This window comes from Ammospiza caudacuta, chromosome 3, assembly GCF_027887145.1.
Source record: "Ammospiza caudacuta isolate bAmmCau1 chromosome 3, bAmmCau1.pri, whole genome shotgun sequence".
Classification (NCBI taxonomy): Eukaryota; Metazoa; Chordata; class Aves; order Passeriformes; family Passerellidae; genus Ammospiza; species Ammospiza caudacuta.
Window position 1 is genome coordinate 116,296,484 of NC_080595.1, and position 26,647 is coordinate 116,323,130.

The following is a 26,647-nucleotide window of genomic DNA, read 5'->3' on the forward strand; positions in this document are numbered from 1 at the left end:
TTTCACTAAATCTATTTAATACCCTTCTCATCTACTCATCAAGAATTCCCAGAAAGAAGGTGAGGAAGCAAATCTCAGCTGAAAGAGAGATCTGGAAATGGGCCAAAGCAAAAAAAGTTCACCTTAAAGCAGCAGAGAGAAGTCAGGAGGAATTTTCAGTGTTGTACTCAAAAACAATGTTGTACTCGGAGAAAATAAAGGGGAAATTTGATTTTATCCATGAAAAATCATCATGAAGAGGGGAAATATGTGGGGTAGTAAAGCACAATCCCCAGAGCTTTTGTTACACAGCCATTTGTTGTCACTTACTTAACACCCCATGATTAAATGGGATTTCCATCCCCTCCCACCAACGTGACCCACAACCCGGTTGCACAGCAGAATGAACGCTCAAAACTAAGGCAGATTTTAAATTCATGACATTGGCAAACAGCAGTGGCGTAAATCTCAGAAAGCCAGGAGGATAAAGGGGCTAAAAAGTCAGTAAAAGGCTAAATCAGCTTTCTTGGATCTTGGCAGCACATGGCTGTGGGCAGATGGGAGGCTCCAGCCTCTGGGACTGCTCTGCCCAGCAGCAGGATTTTAGCAACCAAAGGCAAAAAAAACAATAATAATAATATTAATTTTAAAAAAAATCTTTTATTGTTTTTCTTTTTTCCCCACCTCTTTTCAGGCCCTCTGCAGGAATTGCAGCTCATGCTGGGTGTGTGTGTGCCAGTCCCTGCTATCTCAGGTCTCACAGGGGCTGCAAAGATCCCCCAGTTGCCACCAGTTTTCTGCAAACAGCTGGCCAGGAGACGAGCTGCCCTAATAATGCTTTTCCTGAGAGAAATGCCAAAGCACACACTCACTTGAACACCACCAGAATCTAAAAATCAGCTTAACTTCGAGGGGAAAACAAGCTTTGCTGGGTTTTTTTTTTTTTTTTGTTTGGGTTGCCATGGGGTAAGTGGGGTCAAACACTGCAGGGTGTTGAGGCAACACAGAAATGAAGATTATAAATGTGGGCATTGCAGCCCCAAAGGTAAGATTGCATCAAAATCTTATTCCTTTGTGGTTACTTTGGCTATTTATGAGTTATAATTGGTAATGAAATGGCAAACTGGACTCCCTAAAATGGCAGCTTGGGTCCTTGAAAAGCCAAATCCATCACCCCACAGCTGATCCTCAGCAGCTGTTCTGACAGAGTGGCTCCTCTGCTCCTTCTCTTCCTTCACACAGAACAAAATTCATCCTCCTCACCTCAAAATATGGGTTGTGAATTAAAAATATCCGTGTGCTCAGGAGTCTAAAGTTGCCAATGTGACTCCATTGCTCTCCTGGAAAACACCACAAGGGAAAGACCAGAGCAGGCTGAGAAGGGATTTAAAATGCATCACACGTGGCTTGGGATTAGCTAAAAGTATGGACTGTCAGTATGAAATATGTGCTGGTGATAAAATGAGCACTTTAGACACACTCCTGGACTCTTCTTCACTATTAAGACTTTATTCCTCATCAACTCAATCGAGCCTGAGGTTGTCACATGCTGCCATTAGGACTTATAAAAAAAAGACAAAGTAAAAACCCAATCTGTGGTTTTATCAAGAGAAACTTCAGGGCTGTGTTTATCAGCCTTGAGGGAAAAGGCTGCTGATTTCCCATCGTTCCCAAAAAGAAATTTGGGAGGAGGAGGAGCAGGATAGCTGCTGGGCTTTCCAGGCAACTCATCCCTCTCACTCCCAAGTAATATTTAGCTCTTTAAACTCACCAATTTCCACGCTGAAAACTCTTGTTGATGTTATAGCACAGTGTTGCTGCCTGATGGAGCTGATTACACACACACAGAAAGAGGAAGGAAGATCTCTTAGGGGATCAGAAGATCAATAATTACCAGAGCCTCTTCCCAAATGCCAGCCTGACTGAATTCTCAGGTTTTCACACTGCAGCTCCTTCTCCCACCAAACTCAGCTGCTCAGAGCACATTGTCAAAGCCTGGGCTGCATTCCCAGGCATCCCAGTTTTCCTCAGCTCCACAGCAGGCACACCCTGTGCCAGTGGAGTTATGGGAATTACCTGAGGTTCTCCCTCTTTCTGCATTTCTAGAAATAACCCAGCTGGTCTGATCTGTGAGTGTTTGTGGAGCCATTACTCTGCAAGTGTTCAAAGACTTGAGCACTCCCACTCCTCCCTGCTTACACCTCTGTTATCCATCTTGCTATAAAATTAGGGAAATGCTTCTCCTTTCTCAGCATATTTGTGAACAGAGCCTGGAAAATTTAAACTTAGGGTCCTTCAGAGCTCAGCAGAGCAATGCACAACATGAGGCAGAGCAGGACTGCACTGTGGGGAGGAAAATCCACAGGGATCCTCCTGCATTTGCCAAATCAGAGTTCCCAAACTCTCCGTGAGCATCCATACTCATCCTGACTCCCTCTCTCTAAGAAATGAGGGGTCTGCAGTGTTATTATCCACAAAGTTCTGCTGCTGTCCATGGAGAACAAACCAACCCAGCTTCCTCCTGGCGAACAGAACAGGACCTCAGGGAGTGTGGAAGTGGCTCCCATGCTTTATCTGGGCTTGGAGAGACACCTTCTACTGCCAAGTCTCTCTTTCATCAGCATTAGGAATGAAATCAAAGAGAGAAAACAAAAATACAGCACATTCTCCCCTTCAGAACAGGCTGTAGTGGAAGAAAACCAACTCCAAACAAGTCTTCAGCAATGATAACTTTCTATCTCCTAATGCTCTCAAAGGGAAGGATTACATCCCAAATCTCCCAATCACTTTGGGAACAGGAGCAGTTGAACAAGGAGAATAAATCCATCAGGTGTGTGCTTTAAGGCACAGTTGGTTGGGAGCGGATCCATCAAAGGAGCAGATGGAAAATTCACTCTGAAATCGCATGCAGCAGTCTCAGGGATCATCCTGAGGGATTTGTAGCATCTCCAGAGCTCACAGGTACAGAGCAATCCCCCCAGGCTGAGATCAATGCTGTTATATGCACAGGTAAAAGGTTCTGTAATGTGGAAATTCCAGGGATAAACTGCACCCCTGCCTTCAGGGAGTTTTATCCAAAGCAAGGAACATTCTGCACGCTTGCAGCTCCATGCAAAGCCAAACCTGCTCCCAGCCCTGCTCCTCATCCACACGGGCATGTGTGGGGTAAAGGGATCCTGGAAAAATGCTCCAAGAGCCCCTCCATGTGCTCATCCTGGAAAAGTGGGAAACCACAAGTGCTGAAGTGGATTTAGAAGTGGCATTTGAGGAACTTTGAGTTTTCCACCCCAAGTTCTGGAGGAAGAAGAACACTCCCTCCTGCCACCACATCACACAAGTGATGTTCTCTGCCCTCCCAGCTGCAGGAAATGATGAAGGAAAAAGCAGGAAAAGCCAAGAGGTCAGCACCTGGCTCTGAGCAGGAATTCTGGGGCTTTGGATCATGGATTGGTTTACACCACACCAGGTCTGGTGGCAACAGACAGGGTTCAGCTGTTTCAAAGGGAGAAAATGATCATCCTGCAGGAGTTAGGAGGACTCAGGGAAAGAGATTTAAATAGGATTTGAAGGAGGATTTGAGACCAACAGATAGCAAAACTCACTAGACAATGCCCAGGTTCACAGACATCACAAGGTCCCTTCCCACCTGAAATATTGTATGGCTCTTTGTCCAGGCTCCCAGGTGGCAGCAATTCAGAAATGTGAGGAGAAACCTGGAGTTAAGAAGTCCTGAGCCTTCCCCCAGCTCTGACACTGCCTCTCTCCAGCCCCCAGGGGAAATCAGGCACCCCCAGGCCTCCACCTCTGTCTCCACCAAGCAAAGGTGACCTCAAACTCTTCAAGGCAGACGAGTGAAGAACTGAGTCTGGCTCTCAGCTCTGTGCTCTCATCTGGGCACTGGGACAAGGTTGTGCTCCAGAAGATGCTCAGTGTTGAGAAAACACAGAAACTTCTCCCCCAAGTGTTGAGAAAACACAGAAACCTCTCCCCCAATGTTGAGAAAACACAGAAATCTCTCCCCAGGTGCTCACAGGTGCCTGAACTCTGCCCTCTGCCAAAGGCTGTCCCTGTTCCTTGGCCCAGCTCAGCCCAGCGCTTCACAAACACTCCTTTATTCTGATGAAATCCTGGAGACAGGAAAACCACATCCTGGTTTTAGAGAGCAGGTAATGGAGGTGTGGAGAAACAACTTGGCCAAGGTCACTTGAGAAGCTGAGCCAGCTTGGGATTCACTCCACATCTCCTCGTCCTGTCTGCAAGATCATCCATCTTCCCAGCCTGCCTTCTTCAGTGGATTCCTTCTCCGCTGCCTTTCTGCTTTTTGCATAATGCATTGTGAAATCTACTTTACATATAGAGCTTTTAGCTCTTAAATTTATTATTTAGTGTTGTTTTCTGGTAATAAAGCAGTCACAGTGTTTTATTTGTTCTTCCAGGCTGTACACAAGCACTCCTCCGCTCAAAGGAACATCCAGCATAGGAGCAAATCCTTCTGTGTCCTGTGGGATGGAGTGGCAGAAAATCCTGGATACAAAGTTCACCCCTCTCCTCTCCAAAGCTCAGAGCAAGGGAGCAGAGGGCAGAGTTTTCCAAGAAAGCTGGAAAATCCCTAAAACCACCATGGCTGATGTTGCAGTGCTCACCACATTCCCGCTTACAAAGCGCTGAGGATATTTTGGGACGTGGGAAGCAAACCAAGGATGCTCCAGGATGCAGTGGCACAAGCTTTTACTCGCTTCTCAAAGGGATAAATTAGGTGTGGGAGGAAGCAAAGCCTCTCTTTGCTTTTACCTTGCAGTAATTAATGAACAAGAACTCTCTTGAGGTTAAACCACAGCCAAGAGCCGGGCGCTCCCCATCACATGAAAGCAGCATGAGGAGGTCAGCTCAAGGAGGGCTGGTTTCCCAAACACTGACTCAGCGAGACAGGTCAAATCCTTGGCATTCTTTGTGGTTTCCAGCCCTAGATTGCTCAGGCACGTTATTTTCCCCAAGGCAAAACCACAAAAGTCTCTCACCTCCCCTAAAACGCCCTCGTGGCTGCTCCCATAGCAGGAAACAACCACGTGGCAGGTTCAGGCTCCTGCTCTCTGACAGAAGCTCCAGGTCATCATTAAGCACAAATTAAAAAGTTTCATTGTCCTGGGGAAGTTGTAAGGAAAAGGAAATACTGCCTGAAAAGCACAGAAACACACAGAGAGTTTAACGGCACCTCACTCAGCAGGGTGGGTCTCTATGGGAAATAATCCATCTGTGTGGGGTTTATGAAAGTTTGCCCCTTTCCTGCACACAGGGAATAAAGTTCTGGAGACTCAGCACCTCCACTGAGAGGTCTCTAACAAACATGAAATCACACAGATGGTTTCTTGTGCACCTCAGGGGGCAAGGAGGCAGCACTGGGTCCTCACAACCCAGGGACAGCGGGAAGTTCACATCCAGGGAAAGCCAAGAGAAACCTGGGAGCCCTGGCTGCCACATCTGAGCAAGGTTCAGTGACATTCATCAGTGCCACAGGGCCAAATTACCCAGCTCCAAATGTCCCTTCCCTCCCTCAAACAGCTCCTCCACCTGCTCCCACGTTATCCCTGCCCAGCTCCAGCTCCTCCCTCCTCTCTCAGCTGCACGGGGTCAATGTCAAGATCAGGGTCTGCTGCACTTGTTGGAGATGCTTCAGCACCACCTAAATGAGAGCTGTTCTGTTCCAGGCAGCCTGATCAATCACACCAAGAAAATTAAATCACTTCATGTGTTGGATCAGCCATATTTATACAGCAGGTGGGGTTTTATCCCACACAGTTTATTGCAAAGCAAGATGGGAATTCAAATCCCAGAATGGTTTGGGAGGGAATGGACCTGAAAGATCATCCCATGCCAGCCCCTGCCATGGCAAGGACACCTTCCACTGTCCCAGGGTGCTCCAAGCCCTGTCCAGCCTGGCCTTGGACACTGCCAGGGATCCAGGGGCAGCCACAGCTTCTCTGGGAATTCTATTCCAGGGCCCCACCATCCTCACAGGGAAAAATTCCTTCCCAATATCCCATCCATCCCTGCCCTGTGGCAGTGGGAGCCATTCCCTGTGTCCTGTCCCTCCATCCCTTGTCCCCAGTCCCTCTCCAGCTCTCCTGGAGCCCCTTTAGGCCCTGGAAGGGGCTCTGAGCTCTCCCTGGATCCTTCTCTTCTCCAGGTGAGCACCCCCAGCTCCCCCAGCCTGGCCCCAGAGCAGAGGGGCTCCAGCCCTTGGAACATCTCTGTAAATCTCCATTTCTCCCTCCTGAGCAAGGCTGAACCAGGGCTTGGAGCAGCCTGGGACAGTGGAAAGTGTCCCTTTCCATGGCAGGAGTGGAACAAGATGAGCTTTAAGGTCCTTCCCACTCAAACCATTTTGGGATTCTATAAAACCTAACCAAGGTCCCTGCAGGACACTCCACTCCACTCCACAGGACTTGCAGATGTGGACATGGCCAAAAACTTCAAAACACCTCAAGAAGACACCCAGAAGTCATTAACCAGCAACAGAGCGGATGATAGGAGATAAGAGCAGCACAACCCATGGTAATTAAATTCCTACAAAGCTCCACCACCGCTTGGATTTGGGATGCTGGATCAGGGATCGTTCCACACACGCTGTGCTCTGCCTGGTCACTGCTGCCCAGTGCTGCCCTTCCAAGAGATCACAAAGAAACACAACAAAAAAAAACCTCTTCTCAAGCTGTTCCTGGCTGGAGAAGCCCAACACACTTGGACAAGGCAGGAGGGGAGATGGCAAACCCCACTCAGATGTGCATCCTGCATGGAAACTGCTCCTACCAAAACAGGAAGGTAGAAAATATCCAGAAGATGCTGCAGGGCAGATGTAGCAATAACAGCAGTTGGGAAGGGCACAGTGACACTGTTCTGGTTATTGGAAGCTAAGAGAGAGGTCAGGCAAGGAGGGATCCAAGGAACCTGATCAGAGCTGGAGGTGAAGGAAGGAATTAACTTTTCACCTGCACAAGGTGGATTCAAGCACCGAGCGAGATGAGATGGGTTTTGGAAAGATGGGTTTTTTGCGGGTTATAGAAGTTAAGCTGAGGGTTAGATTGAGCCTGCAGGGAAAGAAATTGATCAATTTAAGACCTACTCATCAAATATTTAATAATGCAGCATCGACCAAAGGAGGTTTCTGCTCTGGAGCAGCACCCAGGCCTGTGCTGTACACCTCTGTGATGGTCACTTCTGGGAAGTGCTTTAGGATCCTCCCAAGTCAGAGGCGATTCTGCTGGCTCCCAGGGCTGGGATATTAGGAAAAATACAGCAGGACTCTCAGTTTGAGGGCTGCAAACTTAATGAGCAAACACAGCACTTCTTTTGACCTCAAAATTTACTTTTTAGGATAAAAGAGAGGTCTAAAAAAAAAAATAAAAGCACGATGAAATGCTTCAACCAATGGCACTACTGCATGGAGCCTCTTCCTCAGCATCCCCGAGCAGATGTGCTGCACTCAAAATGTCTTTGTCTATTAAAACTGTGTCAGCTTCAGAGACTCCAAAACTCCCTGTGGCATAAACAGAATTTCTAATGAACAGCTGCAGGATACAGGACTGGCCGCACAAAATGCAGCTGCTGAGATGGTTTTCTTTGCCCCCCTCTCTCACCAGCCTTTCCCTGCTGTCCAAATCCCACTTCCACCCATTTGGGTCTCTCCTGTCCTCCCTCTCCCACAGCTCTGCTGCCTCACTGTCCCTTCTGCACCCTCCACACATCTCCTGGTCCAAAAGAACCCTCGACCTCTCTCCTGCTGGAGTTTTGCTGCTGCTTTCCCTGCTCGCACCAAGGAAGTGCAAAAGGGACAAATTAGGGAGAAAATTGTTATCATGACAAACCCTGTAATTCCAGAGAACAAGAGCAATCCTCAGGGAAGGATTTATCCTGAGTAAATTGAAATTCACTAATAGATTTTTTAGCTGCCACGCTGCCTTCCAGGCCAAGGCACCAAAGCATGGCTCCTTGTGTGAGCTGGGGGAGCACTTTTAAAATGCCTTTGAAACCCAAAACTTGTCAAGCTTAAAGCCTGGTCCAAATGCACTTCCCAGATGCTCTCCTGAATGTAATGGTGTCCTCCTAGTTGGAGAAAGAGCTGGAATGATTATTTAGTCAAGTGCTTGTAATGGCCCTGCAATGCTCAGCGTGGGATTTTGAGAAAAATATCTGTGGTGTCAATGTGCCCCCGTGAGTTCTGGGAACAGCAGCACAAATGGAGCTGAATTCTTAATGTTGGATGCCTTCAGTTTTCCATGGGGCTCTCCAGTACCCCATAAAGAGTTTCAGTTCCTTATTTCCAGAACATTTCTACAGAGTTACTGCTTTGGTGAGCTCCATCCCTCAAATCTGAGTGCAAACAGCTGATGGATTCAACAGTCATTGGAAGACTAACAGGTAAGAGCAGATGCCAAAGCCCTGTTTTATTAGAACCCTCTGACAACATTAAAGAGCATCTCAAGCTCAGCAATGTGTCTTTTTAAGGAAATTTTTATTAACTGGTATTGAACATGAAAGCCAATTAATACCTTGTGGCTTTGAGACAATCTGTCTGCTGCAATCACAGCGAGCCCAAATGCTTCAGCCACGAGTGCCGAGGCTGCTGCTGTCACTGAGCACCTCAAAGCAGCCAAGTTTTTGCAGAGTTTGTGGTTTAACAGCTCCCCTGCACTGGCAGCAGCATTTTCAGGACAGGGCTTTGAATAGTTCACATCACAAATGTGATTCCATGGCCAGGAGGGGAAATTCCCAGAGGAACCACGGATATTGTGGATAACCCTGCACTCCAGACAGCACCCAAATAACCCTCACCATGCAGCCCCTCCTGCCTGCCCATGGCACAGGGTGGGGGGAACCCAAATGTCAGCAGAGAGGGCACATTTGGGAAGGCTGGAGCTCCCTTTGGCTCCCAAATCCTCCAGGCAGGAATCTCCGACACACAGCAGCTATTTTGGGAGGGAAGAGGGGCCAAATGTCCTCAGAGCAGCTCGAAAAGTGGGCCACAGTGCCAGCACAAGGCTCATGCAGATGAAGGAACTGCTTCCAACACAAGCTGCTGCCTCCCAGCCATCATCCCAAAGATCAGACTGGCTCCAACTCACGGAACTGGCTCCAGCTCACTTCAGGAAAATAGATGGTGAGAGGTGCTAATGGATGAGCAGTCCACAAACGCCTCTCCTGGCCATTCCCAGCAGTTATTTTGGACAGGAGAGCCAACCCCAGCATCTCAAGCTGTGCCATCTCACCCTCATCTCAGTGCTGGAGCCACGAATGGCTCTGATTGCACAAAATGTCCCTGAGGGACAGCAGAGCTCTCTCCCTTTCAGTTCACACCATCCCAGGCTGGGCAGTGTGTGAGTTTTCCATTGCCAGACCAGGCAACACCTGATGGGCAGCCAGGGAAAGGGGAGCCATTCCCAGAGCTGGGAAAGCTGCTGGCAAACACAGCTCCACTGTGAACGCGCCACAAGGATGGACACGAAGGCACCAGCCTGGAACAAAATCATTGAGATGGGCACAAAATTCACAGCTCAATTTGGCCTCTGTAGAGAATCCAAAAAAAATATTAAGGAAGCACCAGGATGGCTGTGTTATATTGGAATAAAACAGTATTAGATCAAGCCAATGATCCGTTCACTTCAGCCCCTCAGTCCTCATTTGCAGCCTCTTTGGTGTAAAATAACCATAAATCAGGCATAGAACAGTTTATTCAGGACAATTTCCTCCAAACCATTAACAAACAGGAGTTGTAGGAGCCCTTGAAGAATAACAGCTGTCCACCAAAATACCTTTTTATTTTTGAAGCAATCAATCACAGACATTCTCAATAGTAGAGAGTCTGAACTGTAAAAAATAAAAAAGGGAAAGGGAAAAGGGAAAAGGGAAAAGGGAAAAGGGAAAAGGGAAAAGGGAAAAGGGAAAAGGGAAAAGGGAAAGGGAAAACACACCAAGCCCTCAGTTTCACAGCTTCCTGCAGCAGCAGCTTCCACAGATGAGCTCTGCAAGTTGCCCAGAGCAGCTGTGGCTGCCCCTGGATCCCTGGAAGTGTCCCAGGCCAGGTTGGACAGGGCTTGGAGCAGCCTGGGATAGTGGGAAGTGTCCCTGCCCATGGCAAGGGAGTGGAATGGGATGAGCTTTGAGGTTCCTTCACCATTCTGTGATTTTAAGGGATTTCCTTTCACCAGCTCCAAACCCAACACCTCCTAATTTAGTCCCTGCTCCCTTCTCCAGCATCACACACATCCACAGGGATGGGAATGACAGGACTCACACCCAAATCACAGCAGATCCAAAGGAACAACAGTCCCAAAGCCACCACGGGAACGAGAAGTGCCACCTTACCTTCTCCAAGCTGCCTGACATCCCACCACATGCTCCTCTCTGCACCAGGCAGCACAAATCTTCTCAATCCTGGCAGCCAGCAGAGCTGGCAGGGAGGCAGAAATACAAGGATCCTACTGCCAAGGGATAATTCCAGCACCAATCTGCACTTCTGCTATTGTCTCCCCCTTCCTGATGGACACCCTGGTTTCTCCAGAACGCTCCTTTTGCGGAGCAGCCCTCCCTCTCTTTTATCCAGCGTCCTCTCTAACATCTTTGTTCTGTTCCCATTCCACTCATTTCCCAAATTTGTGCCTAGTTTCCCTTTTTTTTTTTTTTTAATTGCTCTCAATATGTCACTCTATATTAGTCAACAGCAGATTTATTTAAACGTGTCAATGCTGTTGCTTAGCAGATCTGAGTGTGCTTTACCATTTCAGCCTCCTTCAGAGTCACATGTTCCCCTTCCCAGAGCTCCCCAGCATGTTTGGATCACCAGGAAGTTCGAGGAAAACAAAAATAAGTCTGAAATCTAAGCCTGGGAAAGCTTCGGGAAAACAAAAAAAACACCTCCAAAAACAACAACCAAGAAGAGGAATTCTGCCCCAAAACCCACATGGTTTTATTTCTCTGTTAGGAGCAGCACCAGGTTCTGGTTTTCTTCCATTTTCTACCTTTTACCCATGAGTTTCAATAGGAGTAATCAGGTAAATGATTATCCAGAGCTTTGGAAAGGGTCTGATACAGAGCCAGTATCAGCTTTCCCCTGCAGCAGCTAATTTTAGGAAATGGCCTTCAAGCACTCTATAAAAGGCTGGGAACACCCAGGTGAGAGCATGTTCTGACCTTTGAAATTAGATTTGGGGCTTTGCTGAGGCAGAGAGAGAAGATAATGTGCACTAAATCCCCCACAGGAGGTTTTCAGCCCGGGCTCTCCGAGCTGCCCACAGTGATGGTGTTGATTTGGCCACTGCCCCCAGATTCCAACCTGCACATTCACAGCTGAGGGGCTGGAGAGCCCAGAGGCTCCAAGCAGCATCAGCTCCACACATAAACTGTGCCACAGCTGTCCCAAAATGCTGATGGAATCGTGGAATCACAGAATCATCAAGGTTGGAAAAGCCCTCTGAGATCACTGAGTCCAACTCACAACCCGGCGCTGCCAAGCCCACCTTGAACCACGTCCTAAACATGGCAAAATTCTTTATGAAAAGGACTTAGCAAAACCAAGGAAGCATCACCCTTCTGATGATGTTCTGATGAACATCACACAATCCACTGAAGCAGAACAATCCCAAACTCACAGAGCACCCCAAAACCTGCCCTTGGCCACCAGCAGATGCCAAGTCTGCACATCCATCAAGGGTTCTGACTATGAGATCATCTCCATGGCTTGGCTCCACTCCAGGTGCATTTCCCACGTTGCCCATAAGCCAACCTCACCTTCTGCTGTCCCAAAATGCTGATGGAATCATGGAATCACAGAACTATCAAGGTTGGAAAAGCCCTCTGAGATCACCAAGTCCAAATCACAACCCAGCGCTGCCAAGCCCACCCTGAACCATGTCCTAAACATGAAAAAATTATGAAAAGGACTTAGCAAAACCAAGGAAACATCACTCTTCTGCAATCCACTGAAGCAGAACAATCCCAAACTCCCAAGAGCACCCCAAAACCTGCCCGGTGGCCACCAGCAGATGCCAAATCTGCACGTCCATCGAGGGCTCTGACTATGAGATCATCTCCATGGCTTGGCTCCACTCCATTTCCCCTAAGCCAACCTCATCTTCTGCCCCAAAATCTGCAGCTCCACCACCACCCTGCATCCCTCCCATCCAGGCTGGCTTGGAATCCCGGAATCCCAGAGTGGTTTGGGCTGGAAAAGCCCTTAAGGCTCATCATTCCAGCAGGGATGCCACTCACCAGATCAGGTTGCTTAGGGCCCCATCCAACCTGGCCTGGGGGGAATTAAATCCCAGGAACTGATGCCATCAACACCATCTCCAGCAGCTGCTAATTCCACATTCAGAGCCCAGATCACATCCAAGGAATGAGGTTCACATCCAAGGAATGAGGTTCACAACCTTGGGAAACGACACCACAACCTGAGACAGCCCAGCTGAGGAAGACAAATCCCACAGCAGGACCTGCCAGCACGGCTGCTGATGGGTTTCCAAAAATAACCCAGTCCCCTTTCCATAGTGCCTGATGTCCATTTGCTTACAGCCACCCAAAAATAGCCCTTCCCACTCGGATCGATGACGGGAGCAGACACAAGTGAAGGGAGCTCATCACTCCACAAACACAGGGCTAAAGGAGATGAAATACTTTGGAAATGCAGCACAGGGAACAATCCCACTCTGGCCCCGAGACAGCCAGCTGGATGGGCTTAATGATTCTTCTCCAGCACCAGCTGTGAGTGAATTTATTTCCATTTGGTGTGATTAAAAAGAAAGAAGACAGATAAAAGGGAGAACAAAAAGTCCAAGATTTCAAAAGACACTAAAATTAAAATAGTTTGTGTGCACTTGGCACCCTACCTTGACAATTTTTATATGTGTCAGCCAAGCTCAATAACCCAAAAGGAAGTCATTTCTAGGTGGGGAAACAAAGGCATGGAAATGTTCAAATACCAATTCAATCATCAATAAAATCAACAGCAGGAACAGGTTTAAAGGGCAGGAGTTCCTGAGGCACCTGCCTATTTCCATGCCCTAAAATCCTTGTGTATTTACTCTTTCTGGAGCCATTTTAATAGTTTCCATTGCCTGGCAAGTGCAGATGGATGCTGAGGAGTTCAGTGGCTCCTCACCACGAGCTCCAGCCCATTTAGCTGATCAAAGGCTTTGTTCCCACCTCGCGGGGAAAAGGCACGTCCTCAAAATTCCAACGTACAAGTTCAGCAGCAGGAGGCCTGAAATTAATCCCTTTATTTAAACATTAACAACTTTTAAGTGTCCCTAAGCAATTGTGAAGGTTTTATTAGAGAAGGCAATGAAAGCTCATGAGCAGCCCAGTCAAGAGGAAGCCAAGGTTACCTGCAGTCATTTTCTGAGAATTAACTTTGACAGCACAAACTCACCCCGCAGAGGGTTTGTACCTGGAATAAAGAGGACAGCAACGCCTTGCTGCCAGCTGAAGGCTGTGGGCAGGGATGGATGGAGCAGATCCTCCTGGAATCCATTCCCATGAAGGGCAAAAAGATGTGCTGTGGGCAAACTGAACCTCATGGATTTGTCTTCTGAAACCATCCTGGGCAGATGCTGGTCACCCTGACAGCAGCAAGGCTTCTGAGTATCCTCCTGTGTGGATATTCAGGTTGCTGAGTATCCTCCTGTGTGGATATTCAGGTTGCTGAGTATCCTCCTGTGTGGATATTCAGGTTGCTGAGTATTCTCCTGTGTGGATATTCAGGTTGCTGAGTATCCTCCTGTGTGGATATTCAGGTTGTTGAGTATCCTCCTGTGTGGATATTCAGTAGGAAAACCAATGACTGGAACAGGAGCCTGGGGAGCTCCAGCCCAGCACAGTCAAACCTGAACAGGACAAAGCCTTGAGCAATCCCATCTACCTTTGCCATAAGCAGGACATTGAATCAGAGACTTCCAAAGATCCCTTCCAAACTTGTTTGTTCTACAATCCACAGAAATGCCAGAGAGAAGGTGGAAGCCTTTCCTGGAGATATCTGAACTAGATAAAGCTGTAATGGGTAATAAAAATAACTCTTAGTAAGTCTTTCACTGGATGTTCACTGGATGTATGAGCTGGTGGCAGAGGAGCCTCCCTGCACACTGTGCTTCCCTCTCCCCACCATTTACCTCGGGACACAGGAATACATCTCTTCAGTTAAGACATTTTCACCCCTTTCACACTAAAATTCAACGTGTTTTAGTGGCATTGTAGGACTTAATACTTGTAGGAGGTGATAAAACATTCATGAGAGCAACACTGTGAGATTAAATGGGTTGGGCTGGCATTAAAAGACATTTAAGGGACGGCCTTTAAGGATCAGCTCTCTGCTCAAGCACTGCACAATCATTTCCCCAGATCCTTCTGTGTATCCAGCATACAGGGAGATACACAAGATGCGCACATCCCACCCTGGATCCTGTCTGGTTGCTGTAGTGGGAGAAAAAAACCGCAAGGATTAGATGCTGCCTGAATTGCAGATGTCATCAGGTTTGGCTTTTTTTTTAATGCCTCCCTGTTACTGAAAAGTAACTATTGAGTTTCACCAAAGTTAAAAGCTCCTCTCAGGTTCATTTCCCTTTCAGCTGCTCCAACAACTGCCTTGCCAAAATCCATAGAAGACAAAATCTATACTTCCTAGGATTCACATTTTGGAATGGCTCCAAATGCAAAGCAAAGGTTTCACCCTTAAGACACTCTAGCAAGGCACACAGGTGTCTCCCTGACTTCGCTGGTCCTGATCCAGATATTAAAAAAAATCCCAAAAAGCACAAGTCAGTTTTTTTGCTGACCAGGATTACCTGGCTTAGCATCAGCAGCCTTCAAGGACACGGTCTAACACACCCGAGTGGAAATCACCAGTGCTGGATGCAGCTCCCTTAAATCCTCTAAGCCTCTGCCTCTCTGCTGGAACAGCTAACTGCTGATAAACTCACTTTCAGACTATTTTCATAAAACTGAAGGTCAGCAAATGATTTGCTAATGAAATCTGTCACATAATTCTCAGCCTGATGCAGAACTCAAGCCAGCTGCGCCGAGCAGGGAGACAGGCAGGGGTCAGTGCCTGCTCTGAGGTGTGACAGGGCTGTGGGGTCACCGGGCCCTGGTGACACATTCCTCAGAGCCACATCTTGCAGCAAGCTGTGTTCTGCAGCCTCTCCAAGCCCTGCACCCACCCATGCAGAGTCTGTCCATGTTTGGTGATGTGTTCTGGCTTTGGTGCCTCCCTTGGCTCTGCACAATTTGTGCCCATCCAGCAGCTCAGAAGTCGTCCCTTGCCCAGGGTGGCTTTGCAGATGAAGGGTGAGACCTTGCACTGACCAATTCCCAGCATCTGCAATGATCCTGACTCTTTTCAAAGTCCCTCTGAAGAAACACAACAGTCCTGCCCCCAAAAAAGTCTCCAGTCTCGGGAGGTTGTTCTGTTTCCAACCAGAGGAGGGCAACCACACACGTTGACAACAGGCAGCATCCTCCTGCCTGATACACAAAAATGCACTTTATCCCCATTCCCAGCCACCAGAAGAGTTGTTTCATCTTTCCCACTGTGCCTTATTTATGTCTATTCCCTTCCTTGTGATATTTAAAGAGTTTTCCCCATACAGAATCACAGAATTACAGAAAGGTTTGGGTTGGAAGGGACCTTAAAAATCATCCAGTGATGATTTTTATCATCCTGCCATGGGCAGGGACACCTTGCTCTATGCCAGGTTGCTCCAAGCCCCATCCAACCTGGCTTTGGACACTTCCAGGGATCCAGGGGCAGCCACAGCTTCTCTGGGCACCCTGTGCCAGGGCCTCACCACCCTCTGAGTAAGGAATTTCTTCCTAAAAAACCAACCTAACTCTGCCCTCTGCCAGTTTAAAGGAGCAGAGTGAATTCCCATGTTAAAAACAACCTGAATTCCTCATTTCTCCTGCTCAGCAGCAGTTCTGCTGGCTGGACCCAGAAACCATTGAGCTTGTCAAAACTGTGTGGGCCACTGACCTAAGGAGAATTCATCAATCCCAACTGGGAGCAAGGAAATGCCTGTGACATGGCTATAAACACAAAGGGACTGGGGATATTTTCTCCCTCTCATGCACTCCTGCCTGCCCTGCTCACACAAACCCTTCAGAGCCTGCATCGAGCTGCTCTGAGGCTCTCCTGCCAATTTAGAATCATGAGAAGGAGGTTAAAGGGTTTGTTCAGGAGAGTAAAACAACCTTAACTTTTATATCTTGAGGGGGAATATCCTGCAAGTAACACCATTCCTCAGCACTTAGCTGGAAAACCCAGGGAAAGGCAGGAGTTTGTGGGAGAGGCCCCAAACTCTCAGCTCTTCACCCTCTCCCTGTGGACATTTCAGCAGCACAAGGCACTGGAGGCACAGGGTGAGACACGGGGATTCACTCAGAACACAAAATGGAAATTCAGCAACCCCATCAACTCTGATTTTTAAGGATATTCACTTCTCCATCATCATCATTGTGCTCTGGGGTAAAAGCCACTTTATGAGCTCAGCTAATCTGGGATGCTGTTGCATCATCACCTGATGTTGATAAACAATTATTGAAGAGAAAAGATAAAAAAGACGCAAACAAATCCATGCTTCTCCTCTGGCCTGGGGTGGTTTTCAGTACCATTATCAGGCACAGATAAAAGGGGAAGAAGGAGCTCTGTGTTTTTGTTATGGGCTGCTGTGGTCCTGTTTTGGGCCTGTTCTCTGGCCCAAATCCAGGGTGTAAGTCAGTCATTTTCATACTCTTGAGCTTTCTCCCCTGCCCAAACACCCAGGCCAGGTCTGACCTGCCTTGGAGGTTTCACTCCTGGTTGTGCCAACTTGTGGATCAATGGCAGCTGCCTGAGGCCACCTCTGAACCGTGAGTGAACAGAGCAGCCCCTCACGTCCCAAACCTGAGCTGTGCTCCCATCTGGGAGCAAAACCTCCATTTAAAAAATCCCACTTTTACACCACTCCATGGCATTCAGTAACAAATAAATGCCACCAACCTGGGGAGGGTTTTTACTCCAGCATGTATAAAAGAGATGTTGAAGTGACAGGGAACTTCCCTGCCTGCCTTTTGTGGGGACAACACAAACCAGCAGAGCAGAAAGACATCCAAAATATCACTTTTCAAAGCAGCAGCAGATCTTTCTGTCAAAGGAGACATCTCACAAGGAGGTTTCATGGCAAAACAATCAAGCAAAGCGAGAGATGTGCGACCGTTTCTCTTTTCTGAGCGTGGAAAAGCTTTCAGGAGATTTATAAAATTAAAGCTGCTGCTGTTGAACATCTCAAAGGGAAAGGGAGGGAGAGGAAGTGTTTCCCCCATGCAGCTCCCCAGCAGCAGACTCTGATTGTACTCAGTGGGAAACAAGGAGCACTCCCAGCACCTTCCCTCCCATGGAGCTCCAGGCAGAGCAGTTTGCAGATTTTGGGTCCTTGCTTTTGTTTCCCATCCTCCCTTTGGATGGAAAGACTGAGGAGAACACAGCAATTAAGGAATTTGAATGCAGGCACATGAAGCAGCAGGATTCTGCTGGTGACATTTGGACCACAAATGAAGTCCCCAAGAGTAATAAACAATCAGGTAAAGGAATCTGGGAAGAAATTACCCAGCACACCTCGTCCTCCTGGCCCCCATGAGATCCATATAAAATGTGTTAATGCATCTGATTATGATCTAAATTATGTACAGAGACTCCTGCCAAGCACTCCGTGAAGTTTCTTTATTGTTAAGTTGGAAGCTGCTTAAGAATGGTCCAGTCATCATGTTTCAAATTAGATTTGGGGGAAAAAAAAAAACAAAATATTCCTATTTTACTGCTGGCTCAGAACATGGGAGAAGGTCAGGATATGGGTTTTCTGTTTCTATGGGACAGAACACAGAAGAGCCACTCTGTTCCCTGTCCTTTACTGTCACCTGAGCTCTGTGCCTTTACTGTACCCACACATCCCAGAGAATCACTACAGTTTCAGGTTTCTTTCAACATTTTTTTTCAACTTTCAACATTTTTTCCTGAAAAGGGGGATAAAACACCAAGGTGCTTCCATGCACACTCTCCACAGGCCCAAAAACTTTGAAAGAAAGGATTTCTGGAGGAGTTCTCTGAGAAAACACAATGTGAGATTTCCCTCACACCTCTGAGGGCTACCTGAGCTGTCCCTTATGCTGCCAGTCCTTTGTGCTGCTGTGAAAAAGCTGCTTCTCTCTCCACTTCACGACTGGAGCTTTTTGAAAAACAGAGATACACTACTGCCAGGTGTAAATTCAAATTTGGGAGAGCACCCATAGTTTTAACAGCCTGACAACTTCAAGAGTGCTGAAAACTCCACCAGCCCAACCTGTGCTTTCCCTTCTGTCTGGCCAAGATTTTGCTCCATAGATCAGCATCTCCTTCCCCTGCAGGGCTGGATTTCCAAGTCAGAGCCAAGGTCACCTTGCTCAGAGCAGCTGGATTTTAAAAGGAGGGTCCCTACAGTTATTAAAAGTCCTCCATCCATTATCTCTGCCCTTGCAAGCTCACAGCTGCAGCCACAACTGCATAAATCTGGACTAAGCAGGGAGCAGTGGAAGTGGAATAGGATATAAATAGTTCTTATAGGTTTGTTTTGTTCTATATATGTATATAAATCATATAAACACACATATATATATATGCCAGATATGTCTGCACCTCATTGAATCATGGAATGATTTGGGCTGGAAAGGACTTTAAAGAGCATCCCAATATCCCCCTGCCATGGGTAGGGACACCTTCCACTGTCCCAGGCTGCTCCAAACCCTGCCCAGCCTGGCCTTGGACACTTCCAGGGATCCAGGGGCAGCCACAGCTGCTCTGGGAATCCTATTCACCTCACCACCACTCTTAGAGTAAAGAATTTCTTCCTAAAATGTCATCTAACCCTGCAGATCTGCAGGAAGCCAGGGATAAGAACTTCCATTTCCAGCCACCGTGGTAATGCAGTGGTTTAAACACCCAAAAAATGCTTTAATGTAGGATCACAGGCTGGCTCCCAGCCAGGCAGCAGCTCTGTTTTTAAAGGAGTATTTATCTCCACAAAACACTTCCTAAACAACGTGCTCAGTGCTTGAAAATAAAGCCTTGCTAAACAACCAGATTTTTAACCTGGAATTCTGCATGTTGGCATTCTCTGCTGCTCCAGGTAAGCCTGATTCCCTTACACAGCATGGTGATTTTTCTTTTTAAGAAGAAAAGGAATTTTCTCTTTCAGTTTAACTCTGAGGCAAGATGGAAGACCACAGCCTGGCCTCAAAGCTGTGAGATCTTTTGAACTCCAAGTCAGCAGGCTCTCACAGGAGCTGAGCTCGAGGGCTGCTCTGGAATAAATCAAAAAGGATTTACTCTTTCGCTTGAACAAGGCAGGGAGAAAAAAAACTCCATAGAAGCACAGATATGGGGTTGGGGGTGGGGAGACAGCTACCAGGTTTTTTAAAAAGTAATGAAAAAAGGCAACTTAGGAATGCCATGATGGTTTGATAGTCACAGTCCCACAACCTGAACACCACCCTGCATGGTTGGATTTCCTGCAGGAAATCACAGGCACACTTGCTAAGCCTGCTGGAAGCAGCTCAGCCCCAAGAATATCCAGAGCAGATGCTCCAAGCACGGCTCCCAAGGACACAGAGCTCCTGGAGAAACCCTCTGACAGGGAGTCACAACAGGGGCTGGGACTGGCCATGTGTCTGTCAGTCTGTCCTTGGAGCTGCAGCTGGGATCTCTTCACAGAGGAGCAGAGCTCATGGCCACAAGGGACCCTGAGAGCACCTCGTGTGCTCTGTGCTGAACCACAGCCCATCACAGCTCATCCAAGCTCTCCTGAGAGCAGGAATCAGATTTAGCAGCCAGATTCCGACTGGAGGAACTCTGGTGGCTCCCAGTCACAATCCATGTGCTGGATTGGGCTGACAGAGCAGCTTTGTGCAGGATGCCACTGCCCCGTGCTGTCCTCGTGTCCCTGTGCCAGCAAATGCCACTCCCTGACTCCTCCGTTCACTCCTGACACCTCTGCTGGAGCCCAAACTCATCAGCAGTTCTGACAACACTCCAGAGCCTGAGTTTGCCTGAAGGAGCTCAGCACAGAGAACAAAATCTCATCTCATCCCCTGGCTGCCTTACAGGAGTGAGAAGGAAACTGGGGAAGTCCACAGGCTGGGACTGGCCATGTGTCACTGGAGCTGCAGCTGGGATCTCTTCTCAGAGGAGCAGAGCTCATGGCCACAAGGGACCCTGAGAGCACTTCGTGTGCTCTGTGCTGAACCACAGCCCATCACACCTTTCCTGAGAGCAGGAATCAGATTTAGCAGCCAGATTCTGACTGGAGTAACCCAGTCAAAATCCACATGCTGCTTCCACTCCAGAACTTGGGCAGCTTTGTGCAGGATGCCACTGCCCCGTGCTGTCCTCGTGTCCCTGTGCCAGCAAATGCCACTCCCTGACTCCTCCGTTCACTCCTGACACCTCTGCTGGAGCCCAAACTCATCAGCAGTTCTGACAACACTCCAGAGCCTGAGTTTGCCTGAAGGAGCTCAGCATAGGGCACAAAATCTCATCTCATCCCCTGGCTGCCTTACAGGAGTGAGAAGGAAACTGGGGAAGGAGAAATGTGCTGCTGGCAGCAATTCCAGCCTCTGCAGTGAGATTGGAAAGCTCCCAGAGAACCACACACCTCCACCCCAGAGCTGTGATCAGCACCCAAGGACTCATCCTCACACCTTGATTACAAAGAGTTTGGGGACAAGAATCTGCCCAGAGAATGATGCTAAAGAAGAAAAATGTTCAGAGCCCAACTTCCCCCTGAGCTGTGTGCAGGGATTTGGATCCTGAGGCACACAGACACTGAGCTCAGACCATCAGTGACATTCAACATTGCTTTTAAAATCAGAATTGAAAAGTGCTGAAACCAGAATATTGTGAAATGCTGCTCCTTTGCCTGCAACTTCTGCCAAATGAATTTGGCTAAAACTTTCAGCAATTAATGGATGATTAAATGAAAGAGCTGATGGCCAAAAAATATGTAAGGAGCTTGATTAAAGCTCTGGGGGTGACACTGTGCTGGTCCTGCCCTATTTTTACAAGCTTTTCTCATCTCAACATTATTCCAACTGGACTATGGGGAGGAGGAGAGTTTTGCTAGGAGGGTGTGAGATGTTTTGGTGAATTATGTTAAAATCCAGCAAGGGAAGAAGCAGCTTAACCGCAGGCATGGGGCAGCCTGACACTGCAGAGCTCCTTTGTGCTTTACCTGCTGTCCCTCAGCTCCTTGGCTCAGACCTGTCCCACATCCCACATCGACTCCTTCTCCACCTCTCTTCTTCCTCCCAGTGCTGATATCAAGGTTTTCCCTCCTGTTGAACAGAAAAACACAGACAAAACCACATGGAGTCATGAAATAAGTTCTGCATGGCCTTGAGGCATCGTGCAGGAGAGGAACTCTGACACAAACATTCCTTCCGGACCTCTCCAAACAGGGATTGAGCACCCTGGCGGAGTGGAAGGTGGCCCTGCCCATGGCAGGGTGTGGAATGAGAGGAGCTTTAAGGTCCCTTGTCTCCCAAACCATTCTGGGATCCTGTGATTTATGATGTGGTCCTAAGCCTGGAAGCTCCTACAAGTTTGACAGTTTGAGCTGCCGGGGAGTAAGGGAGGCTGAAGGGGGAATCAGGCACAAATGAGACCACCTGGAGAAGGGAAATTGCAAACCTCAAAGGGATCGGATGTGGGTCAGCAGCATCTCCCTGCTCCATCACTTCTGAGCCCCTTCCAGGCATTTTCAACTCCCTCACTTCACCCAAAAATCCTCCTGTACAACACCTGATAATTGACAGCTCTCACATTACATCCATGGGATCATTTCCCACAAAAATATTAAATAAAGTCATTATCTCCTTTGTTCCATGAGTGCCAAGGTCCAAGAGGATCATTGCAAACCACCCAGCCCAACCTGTTGTGTTCCAACCACGAGTTCCACCCACCAAGTCCAGCCTCAAGCCCAGCAATTCCCACCAATTCTCCATCCAGTTTCTCCCCTAGCTCAAATCCTCTCTCAGCCACACCTCTGCTGCAAACAACCCCTCTGATCTCAGCAGACAAACAGACCAAAAAAAAAAAAAATTAAAAGAAAAATAAAGTACCTTTTGTTAAGAAAAGCCCAAGGCTCCAGGATTATCCTTCTCGGGCGAAGTCAGTGGCATTTCCCTTTGTTTTAAAACAAAAAGGATCATCCACATCCTGCCTTCATCCTCCCACACAGCCTCTGGGACAGCAGAGCATCCCAGCCTGCCTGTCCCCACCCTGACTCTCACTAATGTGTTCCATACTCGCAGCCTCTCCCCAGCCCCAGCTCCCAGCAGGGACTCAGGGCTGGTCCTTGGATGCTGCTGCTGCTTTATAAAGGCTGCTTCCATCCCCTTCCATCCCTTTCACTTCCATCCCTTTCACTTCAGCTGGCAAAACACTTGCTGAGTGCCCACATCTTTGGGATACAAAGAAGGAAACACTTGGTGATGGGAGCTGGTCCCTCCTGGCAGGCTGCAGGTCCTGGCACGGCTCCATCAGCTACAAAATGTTTGCAGAAACAAGAGCAGCCAGGACCCTTCTAGAGAACCCTCCTTCCTCCCCTGATTGCAAAGATCCTCCCAGAGTTCTCCAGGAGAGTGAAGATGTTTCTCAACAGCCACAGCTGAGGTTTTATCTCAGCATGACCTGTGAAATACCCACTCCAAACCTCACCCACGCTGCAGCATCTGCACGGCCCTCGCTGCCTCTCCCAGCTCTGGAGATGTTTCATGGCAGGCTTGGAATGCTGACAGCTTACAAAATAAAAATCTGTCTTTTTTTTAACTCAAAGCCATCAATTATTGTCCCTGAAACTCTGGTCACTTTGGGCAGAGGAGCCAAGGAATCAGAGCACGTGGCAATGGGATGGCCAAATCCATCAGGCAAACAAATCACACACCTGAGAGTCACAGAACGGTCTGGGTTAAAAGGAACCCTGGAGATGATTCATGGAATCTTGGAATGCTGACAGCTTAAAAAATTAAAATCTGCCTTTTTTTCCTTCAAAGCCACCAATTATTGTCCCTGAAACTCTGGTCACTTGGGGCAGAGGAGCCAAGGAATCAGAGCATGTGGCAATGGGATGCCCAAATCCCAAACAAACCACTGTTCTGAGAGTCACGGATTGTTTGGGTTAGAAGGAACCTCAAATATCATCTCATTCAACCCCCTGCCATGGGCAGGGACACCTTCCACTAGAAGAGAGCCTAAGAGTGTTTTTTAAAAAGCCTAATTTTAATGTAAGCTCTGGAAAACATTTATTCTTCATAGAATAAATGCCACTTCATGATTAAAGTGAAGGCCCTTGTCTAATAAACACTATATAATTGATATGATGTCAAAATTCCAGCAAATATTAATATTTTACTCTGATCACTGTCATTAAAGCAATAACAGCACCCCAGCAGAGGCTCACCCCCCAAAAAAAAGTGTGATTTCTCCCTACTCTCCACCCCAGAAAAGGCGGCCAGTCTCTGTTCTAACTTCATTTTATATTTTATTAGTTTTTACAAGCCAGCTATGCTGAAGGGTTGCACCAGTAATTTAAACTGCAGTTGTCAGCAGAAGTGAAGGACATTGAGGGATACATTTTATTCCAGCTCTTTTATTGCCTGGCTCCTTGGAGTGATTGAAGCAGCTTAAGGATTTTAGAGGCACTGCCACAACACTTTCTGGCCCATCTCAAGCTGCTATTTGAGCAAAAAAAAAAAAAAAAGTCCCCAAAAATTCCAACTTTCAAAGAACTGCCTGGACCAGCAGAAGCTGTTGAAGATTCAGCAACTCCAGGCACTTTCTGCAATGTTATTCCCACTTGGCAGAAGGGGAGGGGGGTCCATAAAACAATAAAACAGGGGGAAATGCTGATTTCTGCAGCTCTGCCAAACCACAGGAACACACAGAAACTCTCCCCATCACCAGGAGCCAGCAGTGCTCTGTCACATCTGCTGGGACACAGCAAGGCAGGTGACAGACTGGAGCACAACAAGGCTGGCACAGACCCAACCCAGAAACGCCTCCAGGAGTGCTGGCCAGAGGAGAAATGTTCTGAAAATTCCCATCCCAGCGGCACCCCAGGGTTCTGCTGGACTCTTCCCTATGGATGATCAAAATAAAATTTATTCCTTGAACTCAGGGACCAGCCTGACCACCCCAGGCTGGTGGGAAATGTTGGTTTTCATCCCCATTGATTGTTTTGCCATGAATCCAGCCATGCCCATCCTTGTGAGATGTCTCCTTTGACAGAAAGATCTGCTGCTGCTTTGAAAAGTGATATTTTGGATGTCTTTCTGCTCTGCTGGTTTGTGTTGTCCCCACAAAAGGCAGGCAGGGAAGTTCCCTGTCACTTCAACATCTCCTGGAGTAAAAACCCTCCCCAGGCTGTGGGATTTATTTGTTACTGAATGCCATGGAGTGGTGTAAAAGTGGGATTTTTAAATGCAGGTTTTGCTCCCAGATGGGAGCACAGCTCAGGTTTGGGACGTGAGGGGCTGCTCTGTTCACTCACTGTTCAGAGGTGGCCTCAGGCAGCTGCCCTGGACACTGCAGGGCTGGAGGGGAGGAACACAGAGATGCTGAGATGTCTGCTGGCTGCTTGCCTGGCACCCCATCCCACATCCCATCAGGGAAACTATCCCAGGAAAACAGGGAAATGTCACTGTCTCTGTTTGGAAAGACAGGAGTCTGCTAAGGAAGGCAGGAGCTCCTCTGAAATGGAAAATGTAAACTCTCCCCACCCCTCCCAATTCCTATAAATTTTATATTTAGGGGCTCCTGCAAAAATATGGGAGCAGGAAATAACACTTCTTTAATAGGGAAGAAAATAAAAGGATAAAATAAACAATGCAGTAAATTAAAACACTGACAGAGTCAAATACAACCTGACACTCTGTGGGTCAGGGTGTTGGTAGCACAATTGGAAATGTGGCTGCAGCCCTCCTGGAATTGTCAGGTGTGGTTCTGCTGGAGCAGGGATCCTGTAGAAAAGGGGGCAGTTGTCACAGACATCTTTTACGAAAAACCCTTTCCTTAGGATTTTTCCTCCTGAGAAGCTGAGAGGAACAAAATGTAAACATTGATTATCTGCTGCTGTGGAATGCAACAGGTGCATCTGTGATTGGTCTCATGTGGTTGTTTCTAATTAATGGCCAATCACAGCCCAGCCTTTGTTATTCATTCCTTCTTTTCCTATTCTTAGCCAGCCTTCTGATGAAATCCTTTCTTCTATTCTTTTAGTAGAATTTTAATATAACATATATCATAAAATAATAAATCAGCCTTCTCAATATGGAGTCAACATTCTTGTCTCTTCCCTCACCCTGGGACCCCTGCGAACACAGTCACAGGTATTCTTCCTCCAAAGATCCAGAAGAGGCAGCTGCTGTTCCTCTGGGGAATCCAGTGGAGGATCTGTGTTGGTGTTCCAGGATCTCCAGATTATATCCAGGTAGGAATGCTCGGCTCCTCCCTCTGGGTGGAGCATCTCCCAATGGGATGCTGTAGTTCTTATCAGCCATGCAGTGCCATTCAATAGCTGTTATCAGCAGATGTCCCCTCCCGAGGGAGGAGTGGGTGTGGTCACTCAGAGAGAGAGATAAGGCAAACTGCCCACTTGACAAAAGACAACTGCCATAGAGATGGTGATAGAATACATCTTGCCTTGCAATCTGGAACAGTTTCTTTGTGGGAGGGTGGAAGGAACCAGGGCCATTCCAGGGCCATTCCAGGCCAAAGGAACAAGGGCCATTCCAGGCCAAAGGAACAAGGGCCATTCCAGGGCCATTCCAGGCCAAAGGAACAAGGGCCATTCCAGGGCCATTCCAGGCCAAAGGAACAAGGGCCATTCCAGGTCACAGGAACAAGGGCCATTCCAGGGCCATTCCAAGGCCGTTCCAGGCCAAAGGAACAAGGGCCATTCCTGGCCCATTCCAGGCCAAAGGAACAAGGGCCATTCCTGGCCCATTCCAGGCCAAAGGAACAAGGGCCATTCCAGGGCCATTCCAGGGCCATTCCAGGCCAAAGGAACATGGGCCAATCCAGGGCCATTCCCGGTCAAAGCTCTGCAGGGCTTTGGGCAGCAGCCAATGGTGGGACTGGGCCTGGTGTCCCCATTGTCCCCCAGGGTGCTGAGCTTTCCTGAGGTCCCCATTTCCTATGCACACACAGCAAGCCATGGAACACATGTGGGTCACCCCAAACCGGCTCTTGGGGTGCTTGCAGAGAGGGAGAGCCAAGGGTGACAATCCTGGAAGGGCTCACAGGGACCTGCATTGATCCTGACTCAGCACAGAGGGGACACTGCAGGACCCTGGTCACTCTGTGCCATGGGCAGAGGAGAGAAATCCTCATCCTCACCCCATCCACCCTGGCCTTGGGCACTGCCAGGGATCCAGGGGCAGCCACAGCTTCTCTGGGCACCCTGTGCCAGGGCCTCCCCACCCTCCCAGCCAGGAACTCCTTCCCAAAATCCCATCCAGCCCTGCCCTCTAGGACATCAGATGATGCCACCCAAGTTTTGGAGCATGGATCATTCTCAGCTGTCCCCTGCTGTGTGTCCCTCCATGTCCCCCTTCAGCACAT

The 26,647-nt window shown here is 48.1% G+C and overlaps 1 protein-coding gene across 7 annotated transcripts in view; it reads right to left on the reverse strand.

Moving 5' to 3' along the window:
- Positions 1-26,647, reverse strand: part of EXTL3 (exostosin like glycosyltransferase 3) — a 131,049-nt gene that overhangs the window by 32,246 nt on the left and 72,156 nt on the right. For 2 of the 7 annotated variants that reach the window (XM_058802143.1, XM_058802146.1), the window contains one exon: positions 21,258-21,360. The exons of 1 other annotated variant lie outside the window; for it this stretch is intronic. The gene's annotated coding sequence lies outside the window, so the exon portion shown is untranslated. Of the gene's footprint in view, positions 1-10,338; positions 10,700-12,240; positions 12,337-13,417; positions 13,628-21,257; positions 21,361-22,146; positions 22,267-26,647 lie in introns of those variants that run through there. 4 more of the 7 variants (XM_058802145.1, XM_058802150.1, XM_058802149.1 and 1 more) reach the window with 4 other exon arrangements.